Source organism: Nannospalax galili, unplaced genomic scaffold (genome assembly GCF_000622305.1).
Source record: "Nannospalax galili isolate Female #2095 unplaced genomic scaffold, S.galili_v1.0 scaffold377, whole genome shotgun sequence".
Lineage (NCBI taxonomy): Eukaryota > Metazoa > Chordata > Mammalia > Rodentia > Spalacidae > Nannospalax > Nannospalax galili.
This window is the reverse complement of record NW_008341187.1, coordinates 1,768,022-1,777,579: the sequence shown is the minus strand read 5'-3', so window position 1 is coordinate 1,777,579 and position 9,558 is coordinate 1,768,022.

The following is a 9,558-nucleotide window of genomic DNA, read 5'->3' as shown; positions in this document are numbered from 1 at the left end:
TCATTTTTGAACACTTTTTAAAAATGTATTATTTTTATTTTATGTGTATGAGTGTATTGTCTGCATATAAGTAAGTGCACTAGTGTTGTGCAATGGCCCTAGAGGTCAGAAAAGGGTGTCAAATCCCCTGGAACTGGAGTTACAGATGGTAATGTAACTCCAGTTAGCTGCTATGTGGGTGCTATGAATGGAACCTGGGGCCTCTGCAAGAACAGCCAGTGGTCTTAACTGCTTAGCCATTTCTCCAGCCCAGTTTTTGAACTCTTGGACACAATAATTTTAAAGTATTTAAAGAAAAATATTTGTGCAATAATGTGCCCTTCTTATTAAAAAAAGGCTCACAACATGTCCTGTATAACTATGAATGAGGTGTTGGACCACAGTTGCTTTTAGTCTAGTCCCTAACTGGAATTTTTCTTTTTTGTTTTTCTTCTGTTGTTTTGAAGTGAGACTGCTATGTGGTTTGAGCATGAAATGTCCCCCACAGCATCTTGGTGTTTGAACATTTGGTCCACAGCTGGTAATACTATTTAGGGAGGTTGTGGAACCTTAGAAGGAAAGGTGCTGGTGGTAGATGAATGGCTGGGCTTTATGGTAATACCCAATTCTGGTTCCAGTCAGAGGTTTCTCTATGTCCCCTCCAGGAGGTAGCCAGCCATGTTGCAAGCTCTTATTGCCATGGACGGAACCATCCCAGTCACCATGATTTGTCCACCATGAAGGACTATTAACCCTTGAAACTGAGCTGAAATAACCCATAAGCTGTTTCCGTCAGGCATTTTGAAACTAATATGCAGCTTCTTTCTGCCTATACAGCCTGCCTCTGACTTTGGCCTCCCAAGTGCTGGGATTTTTAAACTTGGCACCAAACAGAACAAGTCAAATATTCACTCCTATCTAGTCACATGAATGGCCTGCTTCTAGTTAGCCACCTCACAGCCCAGTTTTCCCCATGCCAACAGCTTCCAGTTAGGGCCTAACTGAAGCCTTCTGCATGCCTTTGAGTCTCTGCCAACACATGATCGATGGTAGCTGACTCAAGTTCTGCGTATGCATCCTGCATGTTCTCATTTGTTTGGTCTTCATTTATCTCCACATGTAGCAGGCGTTTACAGTTTTCATGCTTACTATTATTTATTGTAATAAAGCCCTTGGCAAATTTACTAGTAGCATATCTTTGGTTAATATGTTTATTCATCATTTGTTACATTAAATAATTTAATAGATACCATTTTATCATTGAAAAATTCAGTTGTATTTGTTGCCTTAATAGAACCAGGTATGGCTAGAGTAAAAATGGAATTTAGATTCCTTATAAAAAATATTCACAAAAGCCTCATTCATTTCCAGAGTCAGCAATGATGGTTAGCCTTTCAATAGTAATTTGTGCTTTAAATTATAGATTCTTTGAATCTTGAATGTAGAGATGAGTCATCACTAAAGAGATTTTTATATGCTAAAAAATATAAAGCCTTTTACATAATTTATAAAAGGGTTTTTTATATAATTTGATTAACAAAAGGGTGTTAAATATGAAAATATGATTTATCTTATTACTGAAAAAGCATTTGGTAAGTGGAAGAAAACAGCCTGATTCTAGAACTGTTGAATTCTCTTAGTCAACATAGGTTGAAAATTGACTGGGATTCCCAGATAGCGTCTCTGTTTCCACAGTAAGCTCTTTATGAGGTCATTTTAAAATTCAAACCATGAATCAGAAGAAGTCATTTTGAAGACAGATAAAGCAACTGGTAAATTCTAATTTCAGTGTTTTCTGTTTTTTGCAGATAGTGGCAAAATCATTTCCAAATTGCAGCGATTATTCCTTTCTCCTTCAATGAGTTCGTGTCTCCTTCAGCCCTCCAAACCACTCCTCAATTCATTCCTTCAACTTTTCTGCTTTTCCCATTACCTGGCCTCCTCCAAAGTACAGGTATAAGCTGCATATAGAGCCTGCCAAAATGCAGATGCCTGGGCCTGTCAGTCAGACTCCAAGGAGGTGAAGCCCAAGAAATGTATGTATTCACAATCTCTGTTAATAACTCCTGTGCGTGTCTAAAGTTATAAATTACTATATTATACAATAATCTCCCTCAGAAATCTCAGTGTCTCTTGGATTCATAGATAGGTTAATATGCTAATGATAATATAATCTATATTTTCTTTTGCTTTGCTTCTCATTTGAAATCCAACTTTCTCTAACTTTTAATAAAAGACTTTGAGAGACTCACTATTAATCTACAACTCAGGAAAAATAAAACTATTCTGTTTTCCAAAAATAAAAGCATTTTTCTGTCAGTGGTATCATGACTCTAAACTACCAACTACTTAGAAGGTTAGAAATAAGAATCAGAAGCTGGGGAGATGGCTCAACAATTAGGAGCACTAGCTACTCTTCCAGAGGACCCAGGTTTGCATCGCAGCATCCACATGACGGCTAGCAACTATCCATAACACCAGTTCCAGGGTAAATGAAGCCCTCTTCTGTCCTCCACAGGCACTGCACCACATGGGTGTACTTACATGCATGCAGGCAATACACTCACACATAAAATAAAAATAATTAAAAAAATAAGAGTCATCTTTGACTTTCACCCCTGTTTTCAACCCAACTAATCACTAATTGTGTGAATTCTTCTTTTACTAAGCATCTTGCTTTAGACAGAGACATCCTAAATCAATAATTGCTAACTGAGCATCAACCCTGTATGAGGATATGGTGATGTGAATATATTCAAATAGGACCCCTGTTTTGAGACTCTCACAGTCCAATCAGTATGAGAGACTTGTAACTATGTAATACTTCATGCTAAATGCTATGAGGAAACATTTCAAAAGTGCTGAGAGCTTACAGACAATCAGTTATTGTTTCCTATGGGCTCTGTGAAGGTATAAAGGGAAAACATAAGTTGAGCTGGTATTTTCTGAGGTAAGTAGTTTACCAGGCAGATAGCAAAGAAAGAATAATGACAGAAAAAACAGTAAGAACAAGAATACAGAAATGAAAATATGCTTTAGATAGAAGAGTCCTGCCTGTGCCTGACATAGAGAGACTGTAGTAAAATCAAAAGGTGGGCTATGCCCGTGTATAAAAGTGTCATGTGACATGCCAAATAGTGACATTAGGGTTTGTTCTTTAGGAACTGGAAGGCTTTATTGGAGTTAGCTTTTTTTTCTTTAGAAAATATATGTATGATTTTAAAATTCAAATATTTTCATGTTTTAAAATTAAATTAACATGCCCCTGTCCCACTCTTCTCCAGCCCATGTCCTGCGTCCTTCAGATCTCCAAGTTTCATACTGATAATTGTTGAGCCTTTTCTTTGGATTGATCTTTTTTGAAAGGACAAATTCTTTAGTATCTTCTCAAAAGGCAGAAGCCTAGTAGCCCAGAGGAAAGAGACGAGAAGTTCTTACTGAGTTATGGAGATTCTGCCTCAGTCAACCTCTAGCTCAGACCCTTGACTTGCAGCACTACAGTCTCTGGAGCTTTAAATATCCAGGGGACTTCTTTTGACCTGAAGTTATTCTAATTTCTTTTTTTTACTATGAAGTAAGCATAAATATATAGGCTATTGCCACAGCCCTTGATTGCCTCCCAGAACTTGAGGGTACAACCCTACTGTTGAAGATAGAACATACTTTGGACACAGGACTTGGAGCAATGGAGCTGTAATTGACCCGGAAGCCTCCTCCCTGAAGGTTAGCTCATAGTCTTGGAGAACATTATGCAGGTTGCTAAGGGAAAACATCAATTGCTGGCCCAACTCCAGCTTTAAATCCTAATAACCACAACAATGACCAGCACAGTAAACTGCAAAGGGGCAGTAGCGGCACTTTTATCTTGGGGGTAATCAATAACTACTTAATTGGACTTAAAGCCCACTCAATGGGAAAGAACTCATGTATGATACTGTAAACATAGCCAAATATATCTTAGAGAAAGCTTTAAGGATATCAGGTCCCTAGACAAATGTAATTTCTTACCATATGCTAAATATAGATCTGTATCTTTACAGACAAGAATGCCAGTCACCACCCATCAAAGAAGTTTCTTTTGAAACAGATTGGAGATAATGCAAAGTTCCACAACTGGTCACAGTCAGAGAATAAGTATCTGTGAAATGCCCAACAGTAAGTGACACAAATGCAATGGAACCTCACTACACCTAGAGCTCATGGAACACAGTGGAACAAAGGGTAAACAGAATACAAATGCATCTCTCAATTCTCACCAGTGATGCTCTCTCATACAACAGAGGGCAATGAACACAAAAGGCCACGAATTGCCAATGCGTACAGAATTAGAATATGCAGAGTGTGGGCCCTTTGACAGGACAATTATATTAAACTCCAGTCACCCACACCTCAGGGACCATTGCAGAAGAGGAGGTGGAAAGATTGTAAGAGCAGGGGAAGAGGTACATGACCATATGGAGACAGAGTTTTACAGCCTCCTGGGATCTTGCTCATACAAACCTACAGCAATGGTGTCAGCATGCACAAGACCCATGCAAACTCAAGCAGACAAAAATCCACATAGAACTTGGGAAATGGACAGCAGGCCCCAATCTTAGCCAAAGAACTATCGGCAGCTGGTTACTGATGGGTGAAGGAGAGCTAATCTTCTTTAAGGAAATAACTCTAGATAGGCTCACTAAACCCCAGTGGATGAACTTGCACAGAGGGACATCTGGGTACACTAATTTGACTCAATAGATCTTAATATAAATCACAGAATGCATGCACGAAATCGGGGGGGGGGGCTATGGAAGGATGTGGATGAAGGAGGGGGTATAAAGATCATTAGGATGTCTTGTATGAAATGCCCAAAAGTTCAATAAAAATATACAAAAAAAGTAAGTGAAATATTAACTTTGGCTTTATACTTTGAAGATTTTAAGATACCTACATTTTATGTAGAACATGGACCCAGTGCTCATCAAAGAGATGTAGAAATTAAATTAAATTAAATTAAATAAGGATAGTAAAATCTTTTACTACAGGGGTCAATAATCTATTGCCTGTGGGGCAAATCTACCATCTAGTTACCTAGTTTCCTACAGCCCAATGAACAGTATTTTAAAGTTTTATGGTAATATGCCCATGTTCTCCCTCTCTTTTTCTCCCTCCCTCCCTCCCTCCCTCCGTCCCTCCGTCCCTCCCTCCCTCTCTCCCTCTCTTCCTTTCCCCCTACTTTGCTTTGCTCTTTTTTCATTTTAGGGATTGAACCCAGCAAGTGCTCTACCAGTGAGCTACAGTACTCACTCCATTGGTCATAGTTTAAGTCTCTGATTCTTTCGCCGCCAGTTCGATTGTATTATTTAGAACCTATGATAAAAATCGGCATGTGTTGAAAAGGCTAAAATACTTACTAGTGGCTCTTTACAGAAAAATCTATGTAAAACTTGTTCTAGAGCAATTTATCAGGGCAATGCAAAAAGCAAATATTGTCAACCAAAAGAAATTAATCCCTAGTAAAGAAACTGAAATGAAGGAAATTAAATGAGTTTCCTGTCCATTGAACTTTTAAAAAATATTTTCTCTGGTCTTTTTCCTGGTTGGTGTTAGACCTCAGAGCATTAATTCTCAGTAAGTTTACCTGCTAGTAACTGTCCATGAAACTTTCCATTTTAACTATCTTACTCTTTCCTCCATTGTGTCTGTACACTTAACAAGTGTCTTTATTTCTAGATGTACATGATGTGTTTGTCTGTTGTTGTTGTTGTTGTTTGATTGTTTGGTTGATTGGCTGGTTGTTTGTTTTGTTTTTGTTTGTGTATGAAAATCAGAACTCAACCTCAGGTGTCAACCTTTGGGATCACTCCTCAAGAGCCATTCACTGTGTTGAAATTACAGGTCAAGCTTATACAATCATACTCAGCTTCTCATGAGTCCCAGGGATCAAACTCAGGTCCTCCTGGTTGTATGGGAAGCACTTTACCAACTTAGTTATATCCTCAGTCCCCCAGGAGACTTTTAGAGTTCACTTAATTTTCTTCTCTTTGGGACTTGATTCCCCTACAATCTGCCTCTCACCACCCTCCCTCCACATCACACACACACACACACACACACACACACACACACACACACGTGGGACACACAGAGAGAGAGACAGAGACAGAAAGACAGAGACACAGTAAGACAGAGACAGAGAGTTAGACAAATACAGAAAGAGAAAGAAAGGAAGAAAGGGAAGGAAGGAAGGAAGGAAGGAAGGAAAAGAAAGAAAGAAAGGAAGGAAGGAAGGAAGGAAGGAAGGAAGGAAGGAAGGAAGGGAGAAAGAAAGAAAGAAAGAAAGAAAGAAAGAAAGAAAGAAAGAAAGAAAGAAAGAAAGAAGGAAAGAAAGAGAGAGAGATGCAAGTATACGTTACCTCATTCTACTCAGGCACACTAAAAACAAGGAGAAACTTCATGATAAGTAAATTAGAGAAGAGATCTACTTCAAGTGAATGCATGTTAATCCATAAGAGTGAAACAAACAAAATTCAAATTCTAAGCAATAAATCTTATGTCTATTTCTCACTAACAATTCTGTAGGAAACTGAACAATGCAAGTCTCATTTACTAAAACGAGACACTCATTGCAGAGCTAACCTTTCCCCTCTTGTGTCTTACTGTGACTTCACTGTTATAAATTGCCCTCATTAGAGCATTGTCGAGCTTCTGGCTGACTGTCTCAACTGGAGCCTGTTGCAGTTGTTCAGTGCACAAGTGGCTAAGATACTATTAACTGTGGTTGAACATCAGCAAGTAATTCCTAAAAGGCTCTGTCTGAATTGTACTTCTGAAACTTAAAGAGACTTCAATAGAATTCTGTATTATCCTTTGTAATCTCAGAGGAAAAATTAAGGCTATATTAAAATCTTACTCACTGGTATACTGTATACCTTGATATTGTTGATTGAAAATACTTCTCAACATAAGCAAGGTGAAGTTGTAAGAAAGATGGGAGGTAGAAAGGCAACAGAGACCAAACAATTGGCCAAGGAAATGTAGCACATTTTCAAAGTTACTGAGAAAGACTTTGAGGATTGATAAGCAAGGGAAGACCAAATGCCAATTTTTCACAAAGAAAAATAATCAGCTCATTAAAATCTCATCATCCCTTCCCCTGTGGTGCCAGCAGACTGATGATAAAGAATGTTAAACTACTATGTAGACACTTGTAGCTTGGGTCACAAAGATTGAGAGCAGTGTATGTGTAGAATATTCCTTATTTTACTAGCAAATTTCAAGCTCAAATTGAGAAAGAATTTATATAATAACGTCAGTATGACCAATCAAACTACAAAACACAACGTTTACATAGAGTATACTGTGTAATAACTGAACTGAATAAATGATCCATCACCCTTTCAACTAGTCCTCAGGACTTTGAAGTTGAAACATATTATCATGTAGTAGGCACTCAGTAATCATTTGACAAAAGAAGAAATAAATGAACCAATAACTTGCTGCAGGTGTAGGAGTATAGTTCCCTAAATTCTTAGCATGGCTAAAACAAGGTATGGAATAGTTCACATGTACAATGGCATGTGCTTAATATGAATCAAAGTCTGATTCATGGTGCAGGTTCAGAAACTTTTTGTGTGCTAACATACTACATGGAAAAATTTGACACTTAGCCTTGTGTGATGGAACACAATCACTATGCAGGTACACTAAAAATATTGTATAGCCAGGCATGGTGGCACAAGCCTTTAATTGAACACTGGGGAGGTAGAAGTAGGCAGATCTCTGTGAGTTCAAGGCCAGCCTGGTCTACATAGTGAGTTCCAGGACAGCTGGGGCTACAGGGAGACCCTGTCTCAAAAAGACCAAAAAAATTGTATAAATCTACTTCAGATAGGTATATATGGAATATATAAAATAAATAAATAAATTTTATGTTTTAAGTTGCAGCCCATCCCAAATTACTGATGTTTTATATGCAAATATTCCAACCCCTACAAATGGAGCTAAAATACTAAACATTTCTTGACTTGTGAATTTCAGTGGAAAGTTCCTAAACTGCTACTGTGGATTAAGGCAAACATTTTCCAGACATCATCCAAAGCACATCTGGGGCAGTTGAGGAAGATGTTTATAATTATGATGAAAACATAATATTAGGAAAGCACATTTGTGCATTTCTTATCCAGAAAACATTACTAAATTAGTTTCTGTTCTTGTGCTTATTACAATGTGGTTACTCCAATCAATCATGTTTATGCTTGGAAGGAAGGAACTATTATTTGGTATGGTCTCTTTTTTTCTAATTATTCTACCATGTGGATCTTCCTTGAAGAAGTACTCATTGACCATGACATTGAAAGTATTTCTTAGCGCATTTGGTACCTAGATTTAGAAAACATGTTGTTCTTCCTAATAGTTGAAGAACTGACTTTAACTCTTTATAGACATGCAGCTGGAACAAATGTCCTTCTAAGCTAAAAGTGACCATTCTGAAGTTCATTTTTTTTAACAAATTGTAAGGATTTGTTTCCATTTTCCCCTTGATAACACTGTTCTGGTTCAGGAATCACAAAATCAGATATGTAAGGCGCAAAGCAAGAAAAATCAGCATAGTAGAATAAATGCAGATGTGATAAATTAGTACTCAGGCTCAGATTGTGGGAGACAAAAACAGTAAGGACTTTTGTGGGGACTGGAGAGATGGCTCAGTGGTTAAGAGCACTGATGTTCTTGCAGAGGACCTGAGTTTGTTTCCCAGCACCCACATGACAGCTAACAACCATCCATAACTCCAGTCCCAGGATATCCAGCACCTCTTTCTGACCTCTGTGGATATTGTACCACACAGTTGCCCTTACAAACATGTATACAATACACGTTCATATGAAATAAAAATAATAAATAAAATATTTTTTAAAAGTGGGAATCATGGAGACATAAGTCTAGTGTGACACTTCCAATTTTCTGAGGAGAAATTTGGACCTGTGTGTGAGGCTTTTAAATTTAACTGTGTCTATTTTGGTAACTAATTAAAATGTAAAATACTGTAAAGGTCGAAACCACAGACCAAGCAAAGATTGCCTGTGGATTGTGCCTAACCAGAGGGATGGCTCACTTTCCTTTTAAATTATCAGATTGAGTTGTTGGGGGCATTTGATTCTTTGTCTGGACTGCCTTCTAAATTATCAGCAATCAATCACATCAAAGAAAATACAGGAATGCTCTCAGTAATGTTAACATAAATGAATAACCAACCATAAGGCCTCCCAGCATGTCCACTCAGCAGGACAACTGATTTTATGCTGAGAGGTAGTGATATATGCATTTGAAGAGCTGAGATTCTGGGGTTGCATCGACTGTGTTTGAATCCCATCTCTGCCATTTACCAGCTGTGTAGCCTTGGGCTGAATCTCTTCATGGTTCAGTTCTCCACTTGTAAGACAGAGATAGTAACCACCACTGCTGCAGTTTTATGGCTGCACGTGTGTGCATGTACATACACGCATAACACTTCACATCCAAGATTGTATTACCTAATTATTATTACTCACAAGCCACAGAGTTGGTGAACAGTCACAAGCTTTTACATAGCTTTCC